This window comes from Macrobrachium nipponense, chromosome 31 (assembly GCF_015104395.2).
Source record: "Macrobrachium nipponense isolate FS-2020 chromosome 31, ASM1510439v2, whole genome shotgun sequence".
In the NCBI taxonomy this organism is placed as follows: Eukaryota; Metazoa; Arthropoda; class Malacostraca; order Decapoda; family Palaemonidae; genus Macrobrachium; species Macrobrachium nipponense.
The window spans coordinates 39895177-39914920 of record NC_061093.1 but is presented as its reverse complement, the minus strand read 5'-3'; the positions used below and the strand labels follow the sequence as shown (position 1 = coordinate 39914920).

General features: G+C 36.4%; 1 long non-coding RNA gene across 3 annotated transcripts in view; it reads right to left on the bottom strand.

The window, feature by feature from the left end:
- Positions 1-19744, bottom strand: part of LOC135206907 (uncharacterized) — a 497699-nt gene that overhangs the window by 189383 nt on the left and 288572 nt on the right. For all 3 annotated transcript variants that reach the window (XR_010312839.1, XR_010312840.1, XR_010312841.1), the window contains exon 5: positions 9330-9369. This is a non-coding gene — a long non-coding RNA (uncharacterized LOC135206907). The remainder of the gene's footprint in view (positions 1-9329; positions 9370-19744) is intronic.

The following is a 19744-nucleotide window of genomic DNA, read 5'->3' as shown; positions in this document are numbered from 1 at the left end:
AGTTTGTCTTTGCAATAATGCGGACCTCAGTCCGCAAAAGAGGTAAGCTCTACTGACGCTTTCGACAGACATTAGCATCCTGGTGCAGAGACAATGAGTCTATAGTGAGGGTCGTGAGCCAAAAGAATGTAGTAAGTAAAGCCACTTCGATCTGCAAATACGAGATTAAGCTCAAAACGGCTTCACTTTCTGCCGAAAACGGAATGCAATTCCACTAAAGACATAATATCAACGTGGATAAAAGTCTTCGTTATAGATTCGTTACACGAGCGGAGCCGGAGGATTCAACGAAGTGCGTAATAACAGGAAACCGCAGGAATAGACAGTGGAAGACAAATTAGACCAATTAGGAACTACCATGTTTCAGTTGTCTGTGTAGATGTGTACACTTAGTATGGAATACATTTTTGAGTTATATGCTTCATGGGTAGTGTCTCTTTTTCTTTCTTTCTTTCTTATTCGGTCACAAACGGAAGCAACACTGTGACAATAGGTGACACGTGTTTATGGGTACTGCTAAGAAAAGTACAATAAAAGAGAGAGAGAGAGAGAGAGAGAGAGAGAGAGAGAGAGAGAGAGAGAGAGAGAGAGAGACGTTGAAATGAAAAGAAGAAATGACAGTTAAAAAATACCCCGAAGTTTTCGAGTTTTCTGTTCAGCGTGTAACGCCGTATGAAACTCTCAGCAGCAGCCCATGAAACTTTCAGCCAGACAGCTGGAATTTGGTATGTTTGATGATTGGAGGGTGGATGATCAACATACCAATCTGCAGCCCTCTAGCCAAAGCGGTTTTTAAGATCTGAGGGCGGACGGACACAGACAGACAAATAGCCATCTCAATAGTTTCCTCTTGCTGAAAACTGAAAGGGAACCGTCTGGTGTTGATCAAATTGCTGTCTAATTAGAGCGGCGTTAGGTTGTCAGTCTTGACTGGCACTTGGTAGTCAGAAAGAGATACGCGCCATTTGTAACTGGAGCTACGAATTTAATTTCCACTGTCATTGAATAAGCTAAGTAACGGATGGCCTCCTGAATTTCATTATAAGGAAACGTTGTATTTAATTTTCTTGACGACTGCACAGCAAATGCTGCAAACAGGTGTTTCTGACGATCATTTAGTTTGACTCCGAAACGGGTAACAATGTCTTCTGAATTAATGTTTTTTTCCTTCCTCATAATTTTAACTTGAATCCAACCTGCTTTCCTATACTATACAAACATTTACAGAGTACATGGATTCCTGTTTTTTTTATTAATCATTCATTCACACGACTTTCAACTCCATAAGGAGTCAAATTGAGTAAACGATGCCAGTTTGGAGGCGCTAAAACGCTTGTAAATCTCAGTGAAAACAAGAGAAAAGACGTGTAAGTGTACGGCAATGTAATGTGTGTGAATTAGCGACCTTGTATTTCAAAAACCTAAATAAAGCGGCATCCTTCAAATGATTGATTTTTAATCAGTATTTCTTCTGGATTATTTGTAGCACTTCTTTTTGGTCACGGTTCATATTTATCAAGCTGACAGAATGAATGAAGGTATTAACGATTTCTTTGATACATTTCTTTTCATCAGAAATCATGTACCAAAAAAGCGACTAAATTAAATTTCCTTAGGTCCCCGAGTCACCTCTTCGCTGACATAAATATAATTAGGAAGATTCCATTTTTTTCCCAACGGTCGCAGAGGAGAGACATTTATTCTTTATTCGTTATCTTTAGTGGAATATCAAGAGTTTCGTTACTTTGGGAAGTATCATTAAGGCATCCAATTTTCAGCAGACGATAGAAGCGAGTGCCTCTTTCGGAGATCGTTTTATGGTGCACCATAAAAGTGACTTTTATCCTGACGTCTCATTGTGTGTAGGATTTCGAAGACGCGGTTTCCATTCTAGCTGGAATATACTGTGACCCTCTTGTATCTCAGGCAACTCTCCCTAATTGGCTGTTCGTCTTACATTCTTTGTATAGGGCTGCAAACAAAAGTTTTCTGGTGTTTGATACTTTCCATAAACAAGCTGAGAGAGAGAGAGAGAGAGAGAAGAGAGAGAGAGAGAGAGAGAGAGAGAGAGAAAATGTTAGCAGTCAACGCTGATATCTGATCGATGCATTCGTTGTTATTATAGTGTGTCAGAACTTGCTTGTAAGAGACTTTTGTGGGAAAGAATGTACTGAGAACACAGCAGAGTAGTACAGATTAAAAAAGCAAGTAAAACAAAAAATTTAATAGCACCTAAAAAAAGTGGCACATGGCATAGTGGACAATTATTCATTGGTTTCCCCTCTTTCTACAGTTATGATCAGTTTCACTATAATTTTTACTTTTAGGTTGACCTCTATATTCCAGTTAGAAGCCGTCTTTTTTTTACTAATTTTTGGTCGCAGTAAATGAGTGTTGGAGCAGCAATTTGTTGACGCGTCATGTTCGTAAGAATGAAAATTCCCGAAATTACTCCATAGATCACGAAACAGCGATGGTCTTCACAAAGGTTGATCTTGAGAACAATAAGACTGGAAGAGCGGGAGTAGGGAACCCCATCAATTACGAGATAGTCTATCGTAGCTTGTCTGTCAATGAGACGTATCGTCCCCCTTTCTGCTCCATTTTCTCGTCTCAGCCGTTTCTTGGAAGCTCTATTCACAACGCGATGTGTTTTTGCGTAGCATTTCTAACTGACTACGATTATGAAGAGCTTCATTTCGTTCCCCGTTTTTCTTAGACTACTGCGGCACGATTCAATGATTGTAGAATAGAATACAATATAGAATTTCGACCAAACGCCAAGCGCTGGGACCTACGATGTCATTCAGCGCTGAAACGGAAATTGACAGTAAAAAGGTTTGAAACGTGTAACAGGAGGAAAACCTCATAGTTGGACTATGAATTATTTGCTAGGAGATGGTGGAAAATAAGATCGAAGAAAGAGAATATGAACGGAGTTACAGTAGAGGGATGAAAGAAGTTGCAGCTAGGGGCCCAAGGGACGCTGCAATGAACCTTAAGTAATGCCTACAGTGTACCGCATGAGGTGCACTGAAGGCACTACTGCCAAATTATAGAATTTTCTTCCTGCTTCCGTCTTCCCTGATTCTTAAAACTGATCACCTTTTTTTGGAATAAAATATGAGGGAAACAGGAGGCGCTTCAGGTGAAGTCTTAATATTTGTATTAATCCTAAACAATCGTTGTGTCTAAATAGGAACCACACTACCATTTTAATCTGAGAATGCCGTTGGCAAGAACAACAACTAAAGATGCTGTCTAAATAATTAAGGTCCAGGATAAGGTAATGAATTACAAATGGGAAAACCGTATCCCAAACAAGGGTAAAGCAAGTAGTAAAGCATATAACATCAATCTCACTTTTTCGGAATGATGGAAATAATTTCGAGTAATATCTACCTTTCTATAGTAGATTCACATCGAACGTGTATTTGATGTCTAGGCCAGTCCCTTACGACGCTCATGATTGGTTGTTGATAAGCCAGTCACAGGGCTGGAAACTCTTAGTCTCTCTCGAGAGTTCACATGGGTAGGATTTATGTTCCACCTCTCCTGAGGTATACGTCTTTCAGGAGAGGTGGAACATACATCCTACCTTCTTGTTAACTTCTCCTCGAGAGACAGAGTTCCAGCCCTGTGATTGGTTTATCAACAGCCAAATAGTAGCGTCGTAAGGGACTGGCCTAGACATCAAATGCACGGTTGACGTGAATCTACTATAGTAAAAATACACGATGCATTTTACATCTTTCAACAACACGATCTGTCAAATACTCAGAAGATTATGAATTGTGGTGCAGATTCATGAGATGGAACGGCTGATCTTACAAAGACTTATTAAAGGGTCCTTTACATAACCATACTTGTCTGAGAGATTTGCCCGTATGGCGTGTTGTTAACACCTTTTTACACTTGGACATTGGTCGTTTCGACACACCATACAGGCAAATCTCTCAGACAAGTACGTTAATGTAAAGGACCCTTAGATTTAGCCAAGTTCACCTGAGGAAACAGATTAAGAAGATCAGCTCTCGGGTCCATATTTTCCTTCAGCTTATCATGAATAAAGTCACGTGTGAACAAATCTACAATTTTAGGCGTTAGAGCCAAAAATATATACCTAGACCGTGTTTACAAGAACATTTAACTTCAGAGGCGACGTCGTATAAATGATAGCAGATGACTGCGAATTCAACTGTTAACTAGTTGATCATTTTCACATTGCATTTATTGCTAGATGAAATAAGTTCTTGTAGCTAAATCCGACTTAGGCCAAAGTTTTTTTTTGGTGTTTTGCAAAAATAAATGCTCAAATATTTCGTTTCAAAAACTATGCATACTGACATTTTCATGCATCCATATATGAAGACGGACGAACAAAAGCGAAGACTGGTCATGACTTTACTCCTATCTTTCAAGGTGTTGCATTTATTTCACAGAAAAATGAAAATTGAATTAATCTGCTTGCGTCAGGCAATGTTTAATGAGAACTTTTTTTTCGACGAACAGCAGCTCGAACAGAGCTTGACTGCGAAAGCACTTAATACGATTATTGAAGGTAATTATTCGTACACGTTAATCTTATAAACTTTGTGACCAATTTTTCGATAATTTCCCTCGATTTTTTTTTTAGTCTTCCTTGAGCGATGATCTCATTTTTCTTTTTAAAGTCTCATAAATATCGTCTGCTTTTGTGAAGAATGAATATTTTTTTCAATTTCTTAAACAATAATTTAATACCTCAGCCCAGAAAAAACAAAAGAAGCAAATAAAACTTGAGAATCGACTCAACACTAAATCTAACAAGTATACTCGGTTTTTTTCCATCTGACCATCCGCCTGTGGCGTTTTCGCATGGTAATACTGCGTCCCGGGCTGTAAATGGTTACGCTATGTGTAAGTTTTAGGTAAATAAAAGGATATCTGGGTGAACATTTGCAACTGAAAAGTGTTTTAGTAATTTAATGTATGCGAATTACACCGTTAATATTCGAAATAGGATATTATTTAAAGCCCGGGACGCAGTGTTACCATGCGCAAACACCACAGGCGGATGGACAGATGGAAAAAAACAGAGTTTAGTCATTTTATTTCGTAAAATTTCTGGGGTACAACATTTTTTACAGTCTTACTGACTATAGGGCATATTATCAGTATAAATATCTAAGTTAGGTAAGGTTAAATAGTAAGAAATATAATAATTACTACTTATATTATGAAAAATTCTAATTTCAAAAGACGACCTGGAGAAACACAAGCAGAAATAAATGACAGGACAGTAAAACTACTTATGAGTGTCACTATTTTGGTGATATTAAAGACGTATCCCTCGTGCATAACATAGACGTGAACAATCTTCCGTCATTATGTTACCGAGATGATCTTAATTGTCATAACTTCAAACTTATCATCATATTCAACTTTGGCGAGATGGTATAATAACAAGATTGGCACTTCGGAACTTCTATCGGTTAGTAACCATTCACTAAACTTGTCAAATGGTTTCCGAGAATCTTGTCTGTGCTTTGAGAAGGTTTAGTATGGCGTGTCCATAACACTACATGAGTAATATTTAGTAAGGTACGCTGTCAGTTTTATATGCTTTATAAAAACCAGCTACGTTTCTTTAGAAACTGCGCCCACTTCTCTACCCTTCAATAAGTTTTTGCTCCCGTATTGTGGAAAAAATGAAAGCGACCAAAATGATAACGATTTTACACTCTGCAAAGCGTTAATTTACAACCTATTTACCATCCTGTTTGTATCTGAATGTAATACACGTATGTATTCATTATAGTTCATTAACTAAAAGGTTAATTACGCAGTTCATTTACAATTATCAGACCTTATTTTTCGTGTGCTACTATATTTCAGTGTACCATTAAAAATTGTCAGACAATCTCATCACCGGAACAGCATTAGGAGCACTAATTGGTCGCTCCCTTAGGCCTACTACGAACTTATTGGCCGTAATTCATTATGGCTGAGGTCATACGGATGATGGGTCCTTATTTTGAGTGGGACACATGTTTTTAATATCATATATTCTACATTGTTTCCTACTTCATGTCGTTATGTTTATCTTAATATGATATCATTTTTAGCTGCCATTTGCCTATTAACTCACGTATCATTAACACATTTTCATCTCTATTGCTCTTTCCCTCTTCTATAAATTTCACATCTTCACAAATGATCATTGTGCTCTCTGAAAGCTTCATATTCAGACCAAATGTACTCGAAGCTCACTTAATAATAACAATAATAATAACAGAGCAAATATGCTTTGTGTATTTAGGTCGGAGAGGCAAGATGTTTACAGACATACGTAGATAACTTGGTCTAAATGTCTGGAAAAGAAACAAAATAATTGAGGGAACATTATCTACCCCTTTTCATGGTTTCTTTCAGGTTTAAAGCATTTGCATGTTGAGCCCTGAAGTCAGTTCTTCCTGTCTTAGACCTCATCTTACTTTTCATGGAGGGCAATTACGGTCATTATACTTTCAGGACTACAGGGCTTCGAGTGGAAGGCGCACTTATATGCTGGCGATAGCAAACTTTCTCTTCCATGGAGTTTTTTTTTCTTCTCTCTCTTCACTTAAGGTTCAGCCTTTTTCCATTCCCAATGTGCATTTTCATTGCAATTCTTCCGTGCCAGGAACCCGTTTGATGACGCTGAATTGTTTGCGTCTATTGAGTTGGAAAATCGTCGGCTGTTCTGGGTTTGGCTCCAGACCTGCTTTTGTGGGCGACCGTCAAGAGCCTAAAAGCAGCGGTATTATTCTTGAAAAGTTTAGAATTAATATGAAGCTGATATCTTTAAAATGAATTCCTTAGGATAACATGAGATGAAGCGTACTATTAATACAGTATTGTAGGTAGGCTGTCATGAAAAAAAGGGAATATAACAAGGTTCTTAATTATATATATATATATATTACATATATATATATATATATATATATATATATATATATATATATATATATATATATATATATGTGTGTGTGTGTGTATGTATATATGTAGACTGAAGTAAAGTCCATTTTTGCCCACTTCACCTATAATATAAATAAATCTTTGCTCTAGCTTCCTTGCTAGTCGACACCAGGTCATAAGCAAGTGATAAGATGGACGATATCACGCCGGTGAGTCCATTACTGGAGGCCAACAGGTCATGGAAAGAAAGGGTCCTTATGTTGCCCTCAGAAGTATGGGGAAAGTGAACAGTAGGACTAATGAACGCTAAATAAAGAAACCATGAGTATATGAAAAGTTATGAAATCAGTGATCAAAATGAAACAGATGAAAGCAAGACTTGAGACACACCCCAATCGATACAAGTCATTATATAGTAAGGCAGATGGGAGACAACTGTTTTAGGCCCGGACTTAGCAAACAACTCCCAAATGCAGCTACAAGGAAATGGTGGAAGCAAAATATCCCTTAACGTGAAAACTAAGAGTCGAACTGTTTTTTGTTTTTTTGTTTACTGACAGTCTGAGTAAATTGTTACATGATGACGGCGTTATGCAACACAGGAATAACACAATAACATCCGTCTGGTGGTGATATTTGTTCATGAAGTCTCAAGGGTTAACGATACTGAAGTTTCAATAATCGGGTGTTAAATTAAAAAGTGCCTAGCGAATACTGTATATCTACTAACAGACCTTTGGATTTTACTTAGCAAAAAATTTGCGCTAGCTAAATATATCGGCGGTTTTACTGAAAAGTGATAAGATAGGGAGTATGTGGTTTTCTATTGTTATATTGTGATAACACAATATATTCCAAGAAACGATTAAATACAAAGGACGTTGAATACTGATCCCGAGAATTCAACAGCTGACATTCATGTAACTCAGAGTGACTACTCTTTCTGAAAGCAGGAATATGTTTCCTAAGTGATTATTATGCTCTACTTTTTATATTAAGAGTAGGCTCGTCTGTAAAGGTCCTGATAATGGCGAAGGAAATATTTTTTGTCTCGTATATCTAATAAATCTTTAGTTAACCGAAACAGTGGGGCTACACTGGCCAGTCGACACCAAATCGAATCTCTTACAAATACAAATAGTGAATATTGAACTCATTTCCTTCAGAGCCTTTCTTCACAACATGGCGTCTTAGTTGAGTTCACTACTTTACATCTTACTTATTGAACACCGAGATCATAAAATAAATTCAGACTACTATTATATAAAATACTAAGGATAATCTTCATATTATTGCTACAACTTCCGTTGTACTTATTGTTAGCATGTAATAAACGCCTCTTCGTTCCTTTTCAAACTTCTGCCTGCAATTGTGTTTGTTTAAACGTTCTCGAACGTTCGTATCTGTGAATGGCTTACTCATATACACAACGAGCAGGCAATGAATAGGCCAGCTCATTAGTCGTTGCATCTCGGCAGTAAACAAGCTTAACAGCCTTGCCATTCCTTCATTAGTGAAATAACTAATTCAGTTCGTATGAATCGCTCCAAATCACCCTAATTACTCCAGCGAGGAACCAAAAATATTATTAATTAGAAAAGAAGAGTAACAAAAATTCCAAAGGCCTTATACTACACGAACAAATGAAGGGACAAATATAGTGGCAAGGGAAATTGATGCACAGTTTTACAACGATTGCAAAACCATCTAATAATTAAGGCTGCCCATTTCTACAAAAATATAATTGCACCAGCTTTTACATGTATAATGTTTTTTATAAGCCACAACCCTAACTTATGGAAGAAAGGTCAATTGAAAATTATGAAAAAATATGAAAATGATCTCTTGCCACTTCGATCCGATCCTAATAAAAAGCGCGTGACTAGAGGCGAGTTATTAAACAGGCCATATCAGAGAGAGAGAGAGAGAGAGAGAGAGAGAGAGAGAGAGAGAGAGAGAGAGAGCTTATATACCGTTACTTCTCATTTGGAAAGGTCACACCAAATTAGCTTAAGAGAAAAATAGCACAGTCTATCTAACATGAAAAGGCGAACTAAACATGTAATATACTAAAAAAGTAAAAAATCATTCGCATACAAAACATGATGTGTAAAGGATGAAATTCGGACAACTCACTGTTTGGAAAGAATATCGACTTACTGTTGCGGATGAAAAAAAAAAAAAAATCGTTTGTAGGGGTAAAACGAGGCCGGCAAGTAAATCTGATCTAACTGAATAAGGTTTCTGCTTCAGAGAACTACTAAACAAGAGCCATGGCATCTCACTTTAAGATGCTTCACTCTTACTAAACTACTAAAAAAATACTGCCTTTGAAAACATCTGAATAATCGAAGTCTTCGACGAAACAAGACAAGTCAACTTACCAATCTCCAGAGATCACCCGTCTGTTTCGTTCTCCTCGACCTGTGAATAAATAACTATGATAACCTCTGGGAAAGGAACTTTGACAATTTCACTCTGTTTTACGAAACAGGAAAACAAATATACAAATATATATACACATAACATACTCAAAAAACTTTCCTCGTGTTACATCCGTGTATTTATACATATATACATACATACATACACACACACATATTATATACATATATACATATTATATATATATATATATATATATATATATATATATACACATATATATATAAAACTGTAATATCCACAAAAGCCTCCTAACTTCTCGATTTCTTCACACTCTCCTTGTTATATACTTGTCACTACAAAATCTAAGAGTGACGAAATTCTGATTCCCATAACAAGATTCGAACCGGCATTCGGTATCTCAGAACAAGATCACATCAACTATTTGGGTCCAAAACATGTGGGTGGAAAAACCTATAAAACCGGAGACTCGCTGAACTGGTAATGTCACTGTACCATAATGTACGATCTAAGCAGCACAGACAAATGGACACTGACGAAAAATAATGAAGGATGTTTTATAAAAAAGTATAATGGTTTGCTACGATGAATGATACGATTCTAGGCCAGAGTGCTGTATAGGGAGATCATATTAGGAATATGGATGTGGCAGAAAGATGTGGTGTCCAGCAATTCGACAAATACACTGACTTCTCAACGACTGAAATGTTATGGGCTTGCGATTAGGAGGCATGACGAACAATCTGTCGGAAAACGAGTAAAAGCGGAAGTAGCAGGTCGTAGTACGACCTGTAGGAAGGTACACACGGAAATCACAGAAAAAGTGAGCTGATAACGACCTAAACCAGATGTGAATTCAAGCAGTGATTGTACAAAAACGTAAGATTTACTGAGTAACAATTTGCTAAAAATGCGCAATGTATTCACGAGATATATCAAATGGTTACAACATTTGGTAATATGCTGAATAGTACGAACCGACACAACATTAGACGGTTAAAAAAGTTAAGTATGTTTTACCAGACCACTGAGCTGATTAACAGCTCTCCTAGGGCTGGCCCGAAGGATTAGATATTTTTACGTGGCTAAGAACCAATCGGTCACCTAGCAATGGGACCTACAGCTTTTTGTGGGATCCGAACCACACTATATCGAGAAATGAATTTCTATCACCAGAAATAAATTCCTCCTCTGATTCCGCTTTGGCAGAGCCGGGAAATCGAACTTCAGACCACCGGATTGGCAGCCGAGCGCGAAAACCACTCGTCCCAGCGAGGAACAACATTAGACAGTTCGTCAAAGTAGTTAGTCTCAGTGAATCAGGTTTTCCTCCGCTGAAATTCTTCAGGGAAAATATTTCCAGGCTTTAATACTCATCCGACACATTTCCCTCTTCCTGAGAACGTCAGGGTCCTCCTTCGGATTTCCATCAGAGAAATTCCATCCGGCTGCAGTGAGAAAATATGACTTGTTAGAAGGAAAAAGGTAAACTGATATTTTTCACATCAAGGGGAAAGAAATGGGGTCGCAGATCAGCGCTGCCTTGGAGTCTCCGTCTTCTCTGACTACTTATTTCGCTCGTGTCATGAAATTCTTTTCATGCATGATTAGAAATTTTGTATCTGCAAAAGGCCGGATGCTTACAGGAACCAAATTACTTCAGTTAGCAAAAGATGTAAAAAAAACAAAAAACTAATCTATAAGGCAATGACACGCCTCCAACAAACATATTAAGGATTATGGGGAAGAATATTAAAACTACGAACATAGATCTAACCCCCCCCCCCCCCCCTGGAGATTTCCCCCAGTCGCCCACACCCCATTGAGATCACCCCCCACCCCTGCTATCTCCCCCCCACACCCTTCCGAGAGATACAGCCCCAGGAGACTTCCTTCCCAAGAATTCCATCCAGGCTTGATAAATCTTTATGACCTTATTACGCTTGTTAATTATTTGTGTTTAATTGCAATTGATGAAGGTTTCAATAAAATCCGACGATACTAATACCATTTATTTGATAAAAACAAACTAAATTTAAAAGTTAAATTAAGCAGAATACCAAAACTTTTCCTGCCTTCACTACGACTTCAGTTTTTTTTTTTTTTTTTTTTGGTAATATGAAAATTAGCCTGGGCATACTGACGACGCTGTTATTCCGGTAAATGTCCCGCTTTTCGAGCGCCTGTTATCGTTTGTATGAATTCCATGATGAATTTATGATGTATATCTTATACTCCGTGGGCTATTCACACTCTTCCAATGATTATAGGATTCCAATGAGCCTTTACTTCTGCTGTCATCAATCATCGCCAAAACCATTTTGGACTATGTAAGTAAGTACCCTACTATTGGAACAAGCACCGGGAACAATAAAGTCGCTTGGTACTCACGCTAAGGGAGGGGGTGGGGGTGATGGTCACGGGAATAAAAAAAAAAAGGTGGGGGGGGATGGTAAAGGGGTGAAATGGCAGGGGGGGGGGCGGGATAATGTCACTACAACACATAGATCTGTAAATATTAAAGTAAATCGCCAAACCGGAATATATTTCTATATTGCTAGTCATGTGACAATAATTCCATCTAAATTTCAAGAAGCCAATGACAATTGAAAATGCATCATAAACTCTTTATAGGCTTGAACGATATCAAGAAGGGTTATTTATATCTGACTGGAAACCGGACTTTGGGTCTTGGTTAGGGAAGTTAACATGACTTACGGTTTCTGTGGTAGACCAACATCATTTAACTGGTAATCCCCATCATGAAGAAAGGGATAACCTTAAGGGCTTCTGTACTCAGGACAAATAGAAAGATAAGTAAAGCGTGCACATTACTTGCCATGGGCAAACATACTACATGCCGCTAATTCTTGAGAAGACGAGTCAGGAGCAAGTCAAGAAGAGTCAGCGGGTCTATTTTGGGGCAACTTCTGTCATCTTCCCCGCCTCTGTCAAGCTACTTGCCATTTACTTGATGATGACTAGTAAGCGTCGGCGAACTTTAGAACGTGACTGTACTTCTTTCCAACTTCTTACACCACTCCATCCCTAAGGATATTAAATGACCATGGAGACATACTATTACAACCTTATCCTAAATCCACTTTACATGTGTATAGTTATGTTGAATGATTGTACAAAATAGTCTTACTATATATAGAATGAGTAATTTTGCAAAACCCCTTCCTTCATTCCTGTTATTTCGAGGCAGCAAGTTCCGAAAATGAGATAAGTTTGGAGTTGGTGGCGAGGGGAGACAGAATGAACAAGAACAGTTGGTTAGAATTATTGTTTTATGTTACTGTAGACTTATTTGGGACAAGGTAAAGATATATTTGTTAAAAATTGCATGTAATGAACGGGTGACATTTATATATATATATATATATATATATATATATATATATATATATATATATATATATATATATATATTTCACATATATATATTGATTGTAATATATATATATGAGTTGTAATATACCAAATATCTGAACCATCAACTTTGTATGACAGCTTATCTTTCTGTAATGACGTACTTTTCTGTGTTGTTCCATATAAGAATGAGCCTTCTGTACGTATTTGGAAGGCCCCAATACTTTAAGAGTCTTCTACATAAGAAACTTTACTTCAATACACATTCTTTAAAAGATTACATTGTATGTATATGATATATATATATAGTAGTATTAGTATATATTATATATAGTATATATATTATTATATATATGTAGGATATATATACATATATATTATATTATATATATATATATATATATATATATATATATATATATATATATATAGGATTATAATCACTTTAGCACGTGATTCATTTATCACACATATCCACAGGTGAACAAGGTGTAGGTCCTACACCCTGTCCTCTTACTTTTCACTTATGGATATGGTTGATATATATATATATATATATATATATATATATATATATATATATATATATATATACATACATAATAGATTAGTTTTTCTAAACGCAGGATGGCTTAAAAAAAAATCAAACATGGTTACAGTTACATGACCACTCTTCTACCACAGAGGAATCACAGATACATAAATCTTCCCTAGCATTAACGGCATCATACTCTTACCATATAGCTCGTAAGCAGCACGCTCAATCCCCTACACAGCCAGACTGTTGCCCCAAACTTCTTTTGTAAATTTCTTTTATGTTCAAGTTTTAACAAGAACGAATATTTAGAGATAAGCAAAATTAAAATCAAATGGAAAGTGAGAAAGAATTGTGGGCTAGGGTTTATGATACACGGGTAGAAAGTGTGTGTGAGAAGTCTGTAAAATTCCTTGATTTGTCCCAGGTGTAGAAGGGAGGGCTTTTGTGTACAGGAGGTATGAAGAGGGAACAAAATGGACAAGTGGTGGGGTGAGGAACGAAAAGGTTTATAGAAGGAAAAAATGAGATTACTGGGGAACAGTTGCAAAACAAAAGAGATCACGTACAGGTATACATGAAGGCGAATAGGATAGAAAATATGTATAGCATATATATATATATATATATACTATATATATATATATATATATATATATATGTATATACATATTTATTTATTTATTTATGCATATACAATTACCATTAAGCCGTTTACTTGGGTAAAGGGGTCTCCAGTAGAAAATATAGCATTCGCTGCTACGATCATCTTTCATCTACTACTATGAGATTCGGGCTTCTGTAACACGGTTTTTTGGCAATAACTTTTTATCTATACATTTCATAGATATAACGCTTATTCAGAATACACATTATATCTACACATAAATTTTGACTGTATTCTGCATTACGTAGGTTGAATAAATTTGGTACTTACAATGTAAAAGTGACTTTTTTTGAAGACAGGCCAACTTACTCAGAGATAAGGTTTCGAACGCACTCGTTACGTAACTTATGACAGCATTTCTTCCCTCTTTCTCGATGGATGATTGGCTATACGTAACGAAGGCTATACCTCTGGCAACAATGACAAAAATTTAAATACATGCAAAGCAGTACACCTTTATGAACTCTGAATCCTCTCCACTGATAATTGTCATAATGAACAAACCAACAAAATATGTTAATAAATACAAAAACACTTCGATTATTAGTCTAACTCCCAAAATAGGTGTCCTAAGAAATTATAATCTACTTTATAGGTCACAATCAGATTGACAAGATGTAGGGAATAGTTGGTAATTTTCAAAGTCATAGTAGACAAGCTTGATTTAATAACTGCTGTATCCAATGTCAAGCAATTTTTATTAATCGGTTATCTACCTATTTACTGAAAAAAAAATAGCCGGTACCGTATTTTGGCTTTAAACCTTCACCAATAATTATCGTCAGAATGATGACTTCATGAGGCTCCACCCACTTTGGCCTCGTTGTAATTCAGGATAACACTGAAGGCTATCATGGACATTGTTTTATTAGAAAATCTAACTTCTGGCTATAAAAACTCATTTTTCGAGTAGTTGTAAGAAGTGGTAAATGATCCTCAAGGATCCCAGCAGTTGGCCTAAACGTCTAATTCATGTATATTGCTGCTATTACTAATTTTGCGGCACTACTGCTACAATAGTATTACTACGCTAGCACAGATACCCCACCCACATCTGTGTATCGTTCCGCCATTCATAAAGTCTTTATATCCAACATGGTCGTAAGACTAAAGAAGAAAAAAAATTATATCGGATGATCCGTTGGTCTGCTGGAGATTTTAGCACATATAAGCTTGTATTTACTTTGGATAAAAATCTTATTTTAACAAAAAATAGTTATATAAAGACTGTTTAAATGCAATCTCTCTCTTTCTCTCTCTCTTGGTGGCATAGTGAATAGTTAATGGAAATGTTAAAAATCCTGAATGTCATTACAAGTATTATAATCACGTTACACTAAATACAAATCAGACCATAAACATTGGATTCAAACTAGAAAATGAATAATTACCTATTCAGGCTATAGTAAGTATGGCCACGGGCTTTCTTTTGACTGTATAAAGTTGCAAGTCGTAAGACAAATGCAGTTTTGCAACCACGGGGACAATTCCAAATCCTGTTAGCCATTCTTGACTACTATGGGTTTCAGAGCAGATGGAATAAGGTGAATGGGTTTCTGTCTGGTGGATGGGCGGGGCAACATTTCGTAAAACGATGTTTACTTTGCTTACGTAATGAATGTTTTTCGACTCTTGGCTCGCAATCATTTGCCATGGCGTCGGCTGGATCAATTTTACTCTATAAAAATTAAAACTATCGGGTTTAGGTTATTGATAATGCTGACAAAATTTGTGTGTGGTTGTAAAATATACATATGTCAACTTTCAGCTACATCCGATGCTTTGATAAGGAGCAAAATCCAAAAAACCGTGTTACAGAGGCCCTGAATCTCATAGTAGATCAAGGATGAACCCGTTTCTAGATAAATTTCAGGAGTTCCATTAAACTAGGAAATATGGAAAAAGGATATTGATTCCTTCAATATATTGGGGATCATTATTCTGCAAGAGATACAAACACCTCATTTTCAAGGTATTCAAATCGTTCCATGTCTTTTCAGTAATATGTCTTTTGAGCCACACTCTCTTTGTCTTGTTGAGTCACATTTCTCCTTTAGCTCTCGATTTTGCTTGATGTACTTTCGATTTCACTACCTATCTCTTGTAAAGGTAAAAAAAAAATATATATGCTGACATTCATCGCAAAATCACTAATATTTGATAACTGATGTTGTCAATATATATTTTGGTATGATATTTTACCACTTTTTTTTCGATGCTGAAAGTTCCTTAATTTTCCTTCACTAAGTGGTAATTTGTTTTCTTTGAGGGGGAGGGGGGAGGGGTTTCTTATCTTCTCCATGCTCGGACTCCTTTAAAATTCATAAGCTGCTTTCCCAGGCTCCAGTAATGGCTTCTCATCTGTTTCTTGATCATATCGCCTTTCTGAGCAGGAAACACTTCCATAAGCAACAGGCTTCACCTAGTTTGCAATCAGTGATCAACTTATGGAAATCGAGTCTTCCTTTCAGACTCACAAAGCAGTTCAAACGAAGCCCTAAAAGCATCATTTCCGCCGGTTCACTTTTTTCGGGGATTTTCCCAAATGAAGAAGAAAGGTTTATGAAATATATGAGCGAAAGGTCTTCGGAAGTTTTAGTTCTTATCTTGTACACAACACTAGATGGCGATGCGTGGCTTTATATATATATATATATATATATATATATATATATATATATATATATATATATATATATATATATATATATATATATATATATATATATATATATATATATATATATATTTACTTTTGTCCAAGATTAATTACGTTAATTAACTGAGAGGTTAAGCCTCGACTTGCACTCACCGTGGACATACGTAAACGCCAATTAACACAGAAACTGTATTAGTTTACATATAATAAGAAATTTAGAATCTAATCAGTACTAGAACAACTCTGTATTAAACACAACAAAAGGAAATTACTTAAGTAACACAGATTTAATTCCGAAAGTTCCGATAGAATGAACAGCGCCTCAAAGTACTGGTTATGGCTAAAATAAATGCATTATGGATACAGTCATTTACACAACGGATCGGGGTCCCTTCTAAGGAATCTGGGCAATTACTGATTCATGGAACGGTTCTCGTTAATTAATTCTGCTGCAACAGAGCAGAAATATCTTCCAAGCAAGAGGGGTTGACAGGACTGGGAGGCTGATCGACAACATGCTCTGGAAATAGACTCGCCAGATAATGACTACTATATGAAACATCTCTCACTTGCAATAAATTATCACATTGGCGGAGTTTTTCCCTATGTTATTGCGTAAGAAATTAACACCATGTGGGGGGCTGGGGGCGCAGGGGGTAGCTAAATCTATATCACTGAGCAAAGATTAGTTCATTACTTGACGTAATTCATAAGGGAAATATACATGCTAGGCCTTAGGAGGGATTTATGTTGGGAGATGGAAATACTGAAACAAAGAAAATGAGATAATTTTGTAAGAGAAACAGACACTGCCATTTAATTGCTTATATCTATAATATATAATAGTAAGTTATTTGGAACTTTTAATTTGTTCCTGAATTTCTATGAAGGGGACGACGATGCAGTATATATATATATATATATATATATATATATATATATATATATATATATATATATATATATATATATATATATATTCTGCATTGTCGTCCTTTTGATAGTGGTTCAGGAACCGATTCTAAGTTCCAGATAACTTCGGAAGATTGAAACAAGCTGAGAAGTTTCAATAGCATTTGCGTGAATAGGCCATGCGCTTCTACACTGGACTCACTCTTCTTCGCCCTTAATATTCAAGCTCCTCCGGTTTCTGATATATTTATTTAGTCATTTCTAGAATTACTGTCTCCCTTTAGAAGACCTCCGAATTATTCATCCTTTTCAACTACCTATTTCCCCTCTTTGATTTTAAATGACAGTCCCCATAATGCGCTTTGACATGTCTTTCCACGAGTCCTAATCTCTATCTTACTACTTCTCTAGAATATTCAACTCATTTTTTTATGGATATCTCCTTTTCCTTTTTTTCGTACATTTTGAAGGAATGCAACGTTTACATGAACCAATGTTTTTTTTGCATAGATACTACATTAATTTTATAACGTCCTAGCAAAAATTCTATTTTACCTGATCCACGACTATTCTTTTTCTCATACAAATATTTTGAATATTATTTATTTATATCCTTCTAACATTGTTTACCATTCCCACGTTTTACAATCCATTTCACCAGAAGTTCATCTGTCCACTGGCATTACTGCCACGAAATTCAACAGGTCCTGATTTTGTTTTCACTTTCTCCAATCAGCACTGCACTCAAACATCAGTTATGCTGTAGTGAATTTACTATAGCTTTTCTCATCTATCATTATATAACATATTACAACCCTTATTCTTATTATATAACATACATATAATTACTTGGTGTTTTTCATATACATTTATTCTAAATTATTCGGTCATTTGGTGTTTCTGGATTGCAATTACCTAGATTGAACGCAAAAGCTCGAAAAGAAAAATCTGTAGTTAGAAATTCTGATCAAACGACAACATTCTCTTTGATGGTAACCTGTAAGCATGTAGTCAGGAATGATTTTGTTTTCTCCGAAATCTAGCTAGGTTACTGAAAGAACGCATGAAAAAACGTAAAAGATGATTATGATTAAGGCTCGCTTTATTAAAAGGAACCCTTGATTTTTGACAGGAAAAGAATTTTTGGAATGGTTGATATAATTGTATTAACCTCCATTTATGGCCAATGGTACCCAAAGCATTTCAATATTTATTGGATACATCAATGCATTAACATTAAAACATATTTTTATGTGGTAGAATTTCTTAACCGTAATCCAATATACCCCTGGCACCTTCAAATTTCTCAGCTTTTTATTTCATAATTTTCGGCCATCTACGGTTGGAAAACCCTTCACAACATATTTTAGTTCCTTGTTGGACTAGTGGTTTACGTGTTCGCCTAACCGATTCGGTAGTCCCGAGTTCGATTCCCTGCTCAGCCAACGTGGAATCAGAGGAATTTGTTTATGGTGATTAGAAATTCATTTATCGATATAATGTGGTTCGGATCCCACAATTAGCTGTAGGTCCCGTTGCTAGGTAACGAATTGGTTCCTAGCCACGTAAAAATATCCAATCCTTCGGGCCAGCCTTAGAAAAGCTGTTAATCAGTTCAGTGGTCTGGTTGAACTAAAATATACTTAACTTTTAATTTTATTGACACTAGTCTCCATTCCCAATAAACGGCAATTTCACTATGTCTTCATCAAATTTTCACGCTACTGATTTCACTCTAGGATCACTTTTCCTATGTTTGTACTCACAGTTACCTACAACTTTTAACTGGGTTCCCTCCTTTCTCTCTATCGCTATCTCAGTAAGTTATTCTTTCTTCCTTAACTCTATTTCTGCCTCCATCTAAGGACACACTTTAAAGAACCTATTATTTCACTGATCCTTTCCATCCATTAATCCTATTTCTCTTCATGGGCACCTGTACCAGCAATCACTCCCTATTGCCCCCTTTTCCTCGAATCTCCCTAGTTACCTTTCAGCTTTTATCCTTTCTATCCCTTCATTCCTCCGTCAAGTATCTTCCCTCCGACATCACTAACCCCTCCTCTCACACTAAAGCAACGTTCTATTTTCAGTTTCAAAGGAATCATGTAAAAAGCCATGTACATACTCCCGGCGAATCCGCTTCTCAGCTTTACATCCGAACACTCTTCATCGCGAACCTTTCACCCTCCTGGCGACTTTCAACGCTCCAGGAACTCGACATCCCTTCAGTTTCACCAAAATC